Raw genomic sequence first — 11,091 nt, 5'->3', positions numbered from 1 at the left:
TACATTCTTTGGGGTATATTAGCTTGAAAACAAAGATGGTGAAGGCCAGTTTAGGTTTTGATGGACAGAATAGAACATTTTCATTTTGGTCTCCACAGCATGAAATTTCTAACCCCCAAACTTCTAAGGGCCAGAAAAGAGAAAGGGTTTACATAAATTAATTGATTTTGAATCCACTTGTACCTACCACACACTGAAACAGAATATAATTTTTTAAAGAGACCTGACAGGTGAGTTATCAAACATCTTTTGCTTTATGTCCTTCATAATCTTATCAGGTAAAAAGGAGGCAAAGTTTTCAACACAGCTCGTTCATCTTTTCAGGTACTCATCTCTGTCTGTGTGTTCTCTTTACCTTTGTGAAGTTTATGGCACTTTCTCTTCTAGACTTCCTGTTTATTTATTTTCCAGGACTTGCCCAGAGGAAAAACATCAAGATGGATCTGATTTCGCATAGTAATTGTCAGAGCACTAACATATAGCATAGGTGTTTCTGTTTTGGTAGGAGATAAATTGCATCCTTTTGGCCTGTGGAAATACTGAAAGTATAGTAAGATTTCACAGTACCAGATGGTTTCTAATTACTAATGCCATTGCCTGGAAGATTGTTTTTAGTCACTGACAAACTCACATTATATTTGCATTTAAATGGCTCTCAGATGTACCCAATACCTTCTCAACACACTGTCAGTAGGGATACAACTCCAGTCCTATGCAGTACTTTCACTGAAGCAGCTACTGACCAGATGTCTGTACATAAATTGAATGCACTGTGGCTCTAGTGATGTCTGGTTACCTTTTACTTCTTTCATCAGAACAGGGCTTTGCCTCCTCCCCCATTAACAAACCTCTATCTTTAACATGACAACCTCTAAAGTCTATTTCATTATTATTTTCCCCATATAGTTACTGCAGGTGCTGTGCCTAAAAATCTACTTAAAACAAAGAAAAAAATCCGTTTGTTTTGTTAAAACTTTCATCACAGTACTGCCAAAGCAGAGTCATTATTGCATTTCATCTAAAGTTGACAGAACTATGGTTCAAAAATAACTTCTATTTAGTGCAGATTGACTTCACAGAATAGATTGCACAAAACTGCACTTTACTTTAAAGGTGTTTGTGTTGCTGTGAAACCTGTGCAGGCAGAAATTTGTTTGGAGGATATGTGAAATGTAGGAGAAAAAAATATATTAAACGTTTAGGTAACAATTGTGTTTTCCTCAAACTTGTACACTGCTAATCACTGACAGATAGAAAACTTTCTTTGAATATTGTGTCAAGGCTTATGGTCTAAATTTGACTGTTCTAAGGTTAGACTGTTTAAAGAAGGCAATTGTGTGTTTACATGACTTTATCATGTTCACACACACACAAAAAAAATCCTTAAAACTTTTCCAAATATAGCAGTTCCATTTGTTTACAAATTTACTGTAAGGGTTTTTTAAGTATTTATTTTTTTCATTAGAATTCATAAAGATGAGAAAATATTTATTCTTTTTAGTTCCATTATCCCAGATAATGGCAAGTTCTATCAACTTCTGAAAGCTCTTTCTTTTAATTTCTGTTTCAGTCACTGGCCATGTATCTGTCTTCTTCTAGTTGGCTTACATATTGTTGCTACTGAATAACTATTGTCAGCAAACAGCAGTACCGTATTGCCATCACCTCAAATGCAATGGCAAGATGTGCTATGAACAGTTTTCATGAACTGCAGAGGAGGTGAGCATGTTCCAATGTCAAAGGAATTACAAGACTGGTAATTAATTGTTTGCACATATTTTAGTGTTATACTATATATTTATTTTTTTTAGTTTAGGCTTTTAGCCCACAGAATGGGGATCTTTTCTGGGAGACACTCTCAGTCTTGCTGTAGTCAATCTCAAAAACCTCAGAAACTTCAGATTTCATCCCAGGTACCTTCATTCACTGCAGATGGAAAGGTAAAAGTTAGTGACAGCTCTTTTATATCACTCTGCTTATTTTGAGGGTAGGGGGTTGAAATTAGCCAAATATGAACGCAGGCAGATGGGACAGGACTGTTTTTATGAGTGTATGAGTATGAATCATATTTTGGATCAGGAAAACCAGCTACCAGAATTTCTACCACCCGCACCTTTAAAAGAAATGCGTACTTTGCAGAGGCACATTGTTGTATTGGTGGCAGTAGTCCTGGAGCTGTCAGTTCACATGACAAAGGATGGAGGCCCTATAGCAGCTGACAGCGATGGGAATTTTTTCTCTAACTTCAATGTGATTCGGGAATGAAATGCTGATTCTGCATACAGTTTATCTATATCTGGTTTTCCTCGGTTCCCCTTGCAGCCTGCAGGAAAGTATAGGCTTCTCTAGAGAGTGATTCATTCCATCCAAAGGCAAGGGTAAAGATGAGGAGGGTGATTCACCAGAACTATTTCCTTCCATCCACTTGGAGAAGAATGACAAACTTGACTAATATAGACAAGTCAAATAACCAGATCTCTAATAAATCGCTTAAACAGGATCTTCAAAATATCATGTTAAAACATCTTGACACATCTAAATATAACAGACAAAAATAAGTTTAATTTTAGTTTTAAGGTCAACCTACAAGTTTTCCTCAAATTTTCCAGATGAACAGGAGAGAATTATGAAAAAATTTTCCTTGTTAAGTCTTGGCTCCTATGTAAGGTGCTTCCTACAGTTCAGGCCTTTTTCTCTTCCAATAACATTTTTAAAACCATCTGTATAAACAGAAGCTGTCAAGGGCAAAACTCCACTGGTGTCTACCAGACAAGCTGGGCAGGCATATGGTCTATAATGCTGGGGGATATAAATGCAAACATTATCCCTCCTGCTGTTTGTGAAGCCAACAGGCCTCAGAATATACATAAAATCATGGTTTACTTAACGTGCCGGTGTGACTCGCTCGGTTCTAACAAAAAAATAATTTTCTTGTCAATACTGTTATGGTTGCCTTTAGGGACATATGCTTCCATAGCCATACTGTAGCAGAAAATATTTGTAATTGATCCTGACTAAAGGATACACCTAGTTTCCAGTGCTGTTGCAAAGACCCTGCCCCAGGAAAGGAGAGGACATTCACATAGGTAAGTATGTTATGATGAGTTAATAGAGAAAAGAAAAGGTACTGTAGACACCAGATCCAGGTGCTGCATCAGGAAGATATCTCTGTCCAGCAACTTAAATTCAACATGCAGCTTTCATCTGCAGGCAGCCTTGGCAGGGCTTGGTGCAGGACTTGGAGGCATTCAGATAAGTGGAGAAGCTCTTCTCTTTGGAACTCACAGCAAAGAAGAGCATTTGCTGGGGTTGTTCTGCGGAAAGAGAACCAAAATTAAACAATTCTTCCCACGCATTAGGCCTGTGTCTTGCTGAGGGGCATTTTCGTTTTGCATTCTGTCCAAGGTCAAGTGAAAAAGTGTGTGGAAGGTGATGAACACAAACTATGTCCTTCCATCCATGTGAAGGGGACTGAAAAACATGACTAATATAGACAAGTCAAATAATCAGATCTCTAATAAGTCTTCTAAATGGGATGTTCTATAAATTTTTAAAGGCACATTTGCCTCTGTAATTTTTGACCATATAAAATGTGTTTCCTCTAGACTATTACAACTGGTCATATCAGACCAATTCAATTAGAAGTTACATGAATTCCTCAGTCATAAGACAACAGGACACTTAGGCATGACTGTTTCAAATTTTGAGAACTGTAAAGCATATCTCGGAAAAAAACCCCAACCTTCTGAAAAGTCTTTACCAAAACTAAGTCTTGAATGACTTAAATCTGAGTTGCATGGACAAGAAGAAATTTCCCATTTTGGAGAAGTTTGGTTGTTTAGCTGTTTTTGTTGTTTCCTGCTTATTTGATTTGTTTACTTTCCCAGATGACTGGTCCATTCCACACTCTCTGAGACATTAGTTTAAAAATTTTCAGAGTTTTGACATTTAACTGATCCAGAACAGCAACACACTGAATGCTAACACCGTGTTTTTAGCGTAATAATAATAACCTTAAGCCTAGAAATAAAAAAGTAATTTGTACTTAAAATAAATAAAAAATAATGCAAGAGAATGGTTGTTATCTCAGCTTTAGGCATAACCTTTAAGCGCAAACATCTGCTTTTGATACCTTTATATATATTTCTTTCTCATGCAGAAAAAATATTACAGAATATATTTCTAGATTTTTATGAAATGGACAAATATATGTCAAATGGTTTTGAGGCATCTTATGTTTTTGAAATAACATGACTCTGGCTGTGCAGATTTATGGATCCTTAAGGTAGTTTGTGTTAATTTTTTTGCCTCTGATCCATAGCAGAATATGCAAGGATCTGCAAATACTGAGAAATTACCTCAGAAGAGAGCTGTTTGACTTGAAGCTTAAAAACAGTAAAAAGACAATCTTTGACACTACTTGGAGTTGATATTAAATTATATTAAAGAAATTCAGTATGCTCAATACTCCTGAATATGAGTATGGGAGCAGTGTCAAAATCACTGTGTACAAAACAGCTACAAGTAGTATTTGTTATTTTAAATCAAATTAAGCAGTGTTTTCATTGGACTCTATTAATTTCAATTTTTATTATGTCAGCCTAATTGAACTTGTTTTTGTCATTATCCTTTTTTCTTTCTTTCTTTCTTTTTTTCTTTCTTTTTTCTTTCTTTTTAGACATATCAGTCAATTCTTTCTAAATTTGAGTAATTTAACAAGTGGAGTAATATCACATTTTTCCTATAATGAAGAAAATAGTATGTCTCTATATGAAGGATAAAAGAGTATGACTGGTGTGTAAATTACCAACAAGTAAACCACAGCCTAATCCATTTATTCATTCAAGTACCATTGACTTCTAGACTTGTTTTGAATCAGAAATAATTGCTACTGTCTTACATAATTAAAATAATAAATCCTTTTGCTTTATAGAATTGTTCAGTAAATCCAAAGCCTCTTTCAAAGCTGAAGGATGATTTCATTTGCTTCAAGGAATCATTTCACAGTAGAATTTAATATCTATATATGTGCATACATATTCAAGCTAGTTTGTTACAGAATTTCTGGGTTGCCTCTGTTGTAACTAGTGCTTTAGTGAGACACATGTTTGGGTACAGTGCTGTGGCCAGGAGAGAAGATGAAGAAAACCTTGTGCATATCTGATAACTGTGAATTTTTGGAAAGCTGTCTCAGTGTGATTTTAAAAAGCTTATTGAACAAATGAACACTCACCTGCACTCAGTAAATTGTGTCTGTGTAATATTGAAATTTAAAATTGTCTGCAGTTACCAGGTAAAGAAATGGGTTTAGATCTGAAAAACTATGAGCAAAACTTTTATCATATAAAGCAACAGTTCCTGGAAGGAATCTATATACCTGAATTTAAACACAGAATCAAAGTAATGTTAACAGAATTCTGAGAAGGTTGGTTTCCTTTCAAGTTAGTTCTTCATTTTTCTTTTGATGCCGTGTGATCATCTATGGTAATAAAATCCTGAAAAGAGCTAAAAGAGTATGGTCTCTGTCATTACTTATGACAGGATTCAAGAAGGGACATTTGAGCATCAATATGTCTCCCTGTTGTTAATGATTTAAAGCTACTGTCTCTATGACGACCTGTGCATGGATATGGGATGATAGCATGCAATTCCAAGCTACATTGTTGAAAACCATTTTATTACTTGTCTTGTTATGCCTCCTACTGAGGACATAAAGTTAGTCCTTGCCATCTGAAAATCAACAATTTTATTAGTGGTGGAACTGCCAAGAACATTACAGGGCTCCCTGGAGTTCTGTCAAAGAAATGTCAATTTAATCAATTCTGTGGAAGTTGAAAGCTCTGTAAAAATAAAGCAAAGTAGGAAAAAGCACACTTACGACATGGAAAGAAAAAACCAAAGTTTCAGGAACAGTTCTCTTGAGATAAACATCTTCGTATATGCAAATTTAGTTTACATTCAGCAGTCAAAATGCAGAGCATGTGTAAGTTAGATGAAATTAGATAAATTTTTATGCACTAGACTTTCAAAATCTTGTAATACCCTACTCCCAGAGGAGTAAATTCAAGTGCCACATGCCAATCTACTACTACCACCATTGTCCTATTTTATCAATTTACACCCATCCTTTTAAACAACTTTAAATAAACAACAAAAAAATTTTATAAAGGGAATCAAAGGAACCAGATCACACTACACAGATTCTGGGTTCTGTGAGATGATCTTGTCACTTGTTTCTGATAATTTCGATAGTAATTTTGTTCTAAATTAACTCAAATAGAGAGCGTACACCTGTTATTGACCAATGTTCAGCATAGATGCAGAGAAGTAATCAAGTCGAAAGTTACTATAGCTCTATTTAACTAGAATATAATTCATCATGCATAAGTAATACACAGGGACACTGAATTAAAACCTGTGATGATTTATAAATTGTATATTTTCAATGAAATCTGAAAATTCTTTGAAAAGAAATGGCATTAATTTAGTGCTCTTTTTTATGTTCTATTATTTCAGATTCGTGAAGACTCTAGTTGGTGTTCTAGACGGATCAACAAAACTAGCAAATTTCCTCACCAGAAGGCCAAATGCTAATATTGAAAATATTTAAAGGATTTCAGAGACTTGTTCTCTTACACTTCTATAGCACAGTGTAGTAGCAAATATTTGTAATTGATCAAGAAACACTGTCAAAAAAAACATTTGTCTGTTTTTTTTAACCATTCAGTATGAGAAAGAGCATTTTGCAGATATTAAAAGCAATGAGATACCATCTAGAAGAAGGGAAACATGGCTATTCTTAATGATAATAGTATAAATAAAATTCCTAAATAATAATCTTAATCATCCAAAGATTTGAAAATGCATATTGTATAGAGGGTTTATAATGTTCAGTTTTAAATGAGGAAGCTGTAATGAGGATTCAACTCTTTGTGATCCAATACTGAGCTTGTCAAAGGCAGCTGTTAAATTCATTAACTGGGCCATTATTCATGTGCCATGTCCCAGTATAAATGCATTTATAGAGCCAAGACCTGTGTTATAACTCAACTCATTGTAGCATCATATGGAGAGCAAAAAATGAAGAAGTGCTATTTAGATTTTTCTGTGCATCTTTGTAAAAAAAAATCTTTGTCACAGGATCTCTTCTAAGGTGGTAGATACAGACATAGAGATAGATAGATAGATAGATAGATAGATAGATAGATAGATAGATAGACAGACAATAGATAGATATAGATAAATACACATATGCATGCTGACATTTTCAGACCACTTCTCTCATTGCTCTCTACAAGATATAATTATTTCCCCCAAGATGGAAAGGGGTTAAATGAAACTGTCACTCTGTGTGTGCTTTATATAGGAAATGTTTCTCCCACCATCATGTGGGCCAAAGAAAGGAGCTTGCATTTGCCTGGCATGGGGTTCATTACAAATCTTTTACTGCCTTATCTTTTGTGAACAGCTGGCTGGTAAAAGTTGCATTTATTGAGCTCATTCATATTTCAAAACATGTTTATATCTGTCAGTGAGCAGTTTTGATAACATCCCTCTTATATTTTACATCAACAGTATTAACTACAATTCATGTTGTTCATTTGCTATTAAAAGTAACAGATGGTACACTAAACTGTTTTTTCTGCAACATAAAGCATCTACTCAGTTGATATTAAAATGTGTTTCTGCTCTGAAAAGTGGCTTTCATAAAATGCAAGTTTTGGAATTCGCATTTATCACTTCTTGATGAGTCTTGGATGAAATAAACTCCTTTTTATAACTTACACATTGGATTTTGGAACTGCTTGCAAGTTTGAGTAGTTTGTAAGAATAACCTGGTTTTAATGGTACCAAAATCATTAAAGTAAAAAAGGATTTGCAATGAGGATATATGTACCAATTTTGTTCATATTATACAGTCAGGCACAGATTCTAACTCTGTCCCCAGACCTATATTAGCTTTACCAAAAAAAACACACCAAAATAAAAATATGCAAACTAGAATATGACTAGATTTCCTCTTAGACCTGCCACCTAAACTCTAGAAGTATTTTTGGCAGCTTAATCAGGTCTACACCACCCCACATCTGGAACTGCTGTTACACTGTCTGTCACTCCTCAGAAAGTACCGTGGGCTGCTGGTGTTTGCTCTGGAGGTATCCAATACTTAGGCAGATCATCTGTCTTTGTCCAATCGGGCAGAAGTGGTTTCCTTATGCCAAGATAATACAGATTATTACAAAAAACTCTACTTTCTCATTGGTACCTATGTCAGGATCATTTTCTAAGATTTCTGTTTTGATTGAGCAGCTTTGATTAATCTCTTATTGTGAAGTAACAGGACTTGCTGAGAGATGCTTTCTTACAGCTCTTTCTGTTTTCCTAACTCCTTTTCTCAAGTAGCATGGTGGTACAGATGCATCTTGCATAAACTTAGATGAATGGTTTACAATCTCGAAAAACATTGAAATTATGGATAGCTGAAATACAGATAAAATAAAATTCGGTATATTTTGATTAGAAAATCAGTCAATAATTATATGATAATATAGAGGTTCTGAGGACCTAGAGATTCAATAGACAATGGATACCTTATCTTTGTAAGACCTTATCTCTCAGTTTTAACCAACTTAAGCAAGACGTATACTGAGGGAAGATATTTTATTGATGCTTCTAATTTTATTTGAATTCTGACAAAGCAGCATTAAGAAATTCCTTATTTCTCTGTGTTAAAATGCAACACTGCAGAATTTTTCCTAGTTAGTTGTTTTCTTTAAAAATCCCAAATAAAAGCATAACAGAGAGGGTTAAAAAGAATCCTGACTTGTACTTAAAATCAGGAAACACTGAAAAAATCCTGCTGCATTTGGTGTTTTACAAAGGGTAACAGAGACACCTATTGGCAAAAAAAAGGAACTTGTTTAAACACAATCATGGATAAAACACTCCTTTCAGGGAAATTCGAGGTAATGTGAGTTATGGCCCAACCAAATTTTCCTTTTGATATTCTAGACTGGATATAACATAGATGAAGATAGAAAGGACAGGAATTTATGCACTGGAAAATAGCTGCTGATAGCTGTTACCTGATTGTCCATTTTATTCAAAGTGAATGAAATTCAAACCTGCAAGCAATCAATTCTAATTTTAAAATGCTTTTCTTGTCTTCTCTACAAATATCACTGCAATAATGCTTAGTTAGTGGTTGGAGAGAAATATGATTTTGATTTATTTCAAAAGGTAAAACAACCAAAATATAATGCTTTACCAGAACAACTTCATTGAATAGGTTTGATACAAACCAAGACAGTCAAGAAGACGTGAAGTAACATGCTCTGAGAGTTTTCTTAAAAAGAAGAGTAAAAGGTTGAAAGGGAACCACCCATTTCCTCTGTCTCCTTTGTAAAACTGTCATGCAAATGTAAAGCAATTGACAACTGAAAATCAGGTTTCATGTTCCCATTAGGAGACAAAGATCAAATTCAAACAAGCACAACAGGTTCACACATAAAGCAGATATAAACAGTACCTGATACAGGACACAGTTGGAATACCCGCCTTGCTAAGGAAATGTTACTTGGCTGGCATCAAGCACATCAAAATCACAGTGATACAATTGAGGTGAAATGTTGAAATGATGTGATTTCTGGAAACAATAAAGAGAATGGAAATAGGTAAAGCCTAGCAGTCTACAATCTTTATAAAAATCGCATGGAGTTATAGACTTGCATTAAACGTGCTGGACAGAAAGGAGTGCATGGACAGTCTCCAATGAGTTTAAGTTATTGATTTGCACAAGAGAAGAAAAACACATGGTTAACTGCTGCTGCAGCTGCTTCCTCAGCAGCCTTACAATGTCTCCTTCTTACAATGAACTTCAAGTCTCTAGTTTGCCAAGATAAATTTTCTATCCAATTTATACAATGGCATTGTTTTAGTTTGGAAAGACAGGTGTCTGCCAGGGAAAATCTGGAACTTCCTTTGGAATGAAAAATGTAAACCCCCTCCCTCTGAATTGTTTTGAAATTAAGGAGCTTTCAGGAAAGATAAGGGAATAGGAGTAACAGTTCTTTACTAGGAATATTAAAAATGTAGTAGTAAAAAAAAAAAAAAAGCAAACTAACAAAAAAAAAGAAAAACACTGACAGAGTCAGAACACGAACTGACACCCTCAGGTCAGGGTATTGGGAGTAGTCCAATTTAAGTCCTCCTGGAGTGACAGATGTGGTTCTGTTGGAGCAGAGATGATTCTGTAAAAGGGTCCAGTGGTGGCGAGATGGGTCCAGTCTTCTGAGAATTCAGTGGAAAACAGGCTGCCCTGCTGTTCTGAATCTCAGCTTTTATCCAGGTAGGAATTCTTGGCTCCTTCTACTGGTGGAGCATCTCACAATGGAATGATTAAATTTTATAACTCATGCAGTGATACCTAATGGCCAATTAACAGCAGATATCCCCTGGAGGATGGGTGGTGGAAGAGATAAAGAACACTGCCCCAGCTGGTTTTAACAGCTGGCCCATTTACAGAAAGCCATCTGCCCTCTCCACCCCAGAGTTATGAGATAAAGAAAAACACCTCTTCAACCAATTTCAACAGATGGGAATAGAATACATCTTGCATTGCAACCCAAGAGGCATCAAGTCCTATGGTGTTTATTACATGGAAACATTTGAGTCAAGAGGCAATCAGTGCTTCAAATAAATATTTGAACAGGGAGCTTTGCACAGACAGATCCTAAAACTTGTTTGGTTTCAGGCACAGTAACCTGTATGAAATAAACACACCTAAACCCAGAGGTGTCTATTGTCTCAATCCTAACCTCATTGCTAACTTTAATCACAGCCACGCAGCCCCTTCCAGACCAACACAAAGCTGGCTGGGCCTGCAGATTCTTGCCTTAAATACATTCTAGTGTCCATCCTACAAAATGCTGTAGCTATAAATTATCAGAAGTCTGGAACAAAGAGAGCAAAAAACCAAAATCACTTTCTCATATATAACATATGGTGGAAAGAGATTGAGCTAGGCTGGACTTACTGCATCTTGCCATGAAACTTATCAAGAGGTTTGACAGGTTTTGAGGGGAAGGCAAA

At 35.5% G+C, this 11,091-nt stretch overlaps 1 long non-coding RNA gene across 1 annotated transcript; it reads left to right on the top strand.

Moving 5' to 3' along the window:
- Positions 1 to 1,725: 1,725 nt before the first annotated feature.
- Positions 1,726 to 10,114, top strand: LOC136289988 (uncharacterized). The gene is made up of 2 exons (XR_010720915.1): positions 1,726 to 3,086; positions 6,517 to 10,114. It is a non-coding gene; the product is annotated as an uncharacterized lncRNA (long non-coding RNA).
- The last annotated feature ends 977 nt before the right edge of the window (positions 10,115 to 11,091 follow it).

This window comes from Chamaea fasciata, unplaced genomic scaffold, assembly GCF_029207755.1.
Source record: "Chamaea fasciata isolate MVZ Bird 193981 ecotype frontalis unplaced genomic scaffold, bChaFas1.0.hap1 SCAF_1, whole genome shotgun sequence".
NCBI lineage: Eukaryota > Metazoa > Chordata > Aves > Passeriformes > Sylviidae > Chamaea > Chamaea fasciata.
The sequence above is the reverse complement of the archived record's forward strand: the minus strand, read 5'-3'. Positions and strand labels throughout refer to the sequence as shown.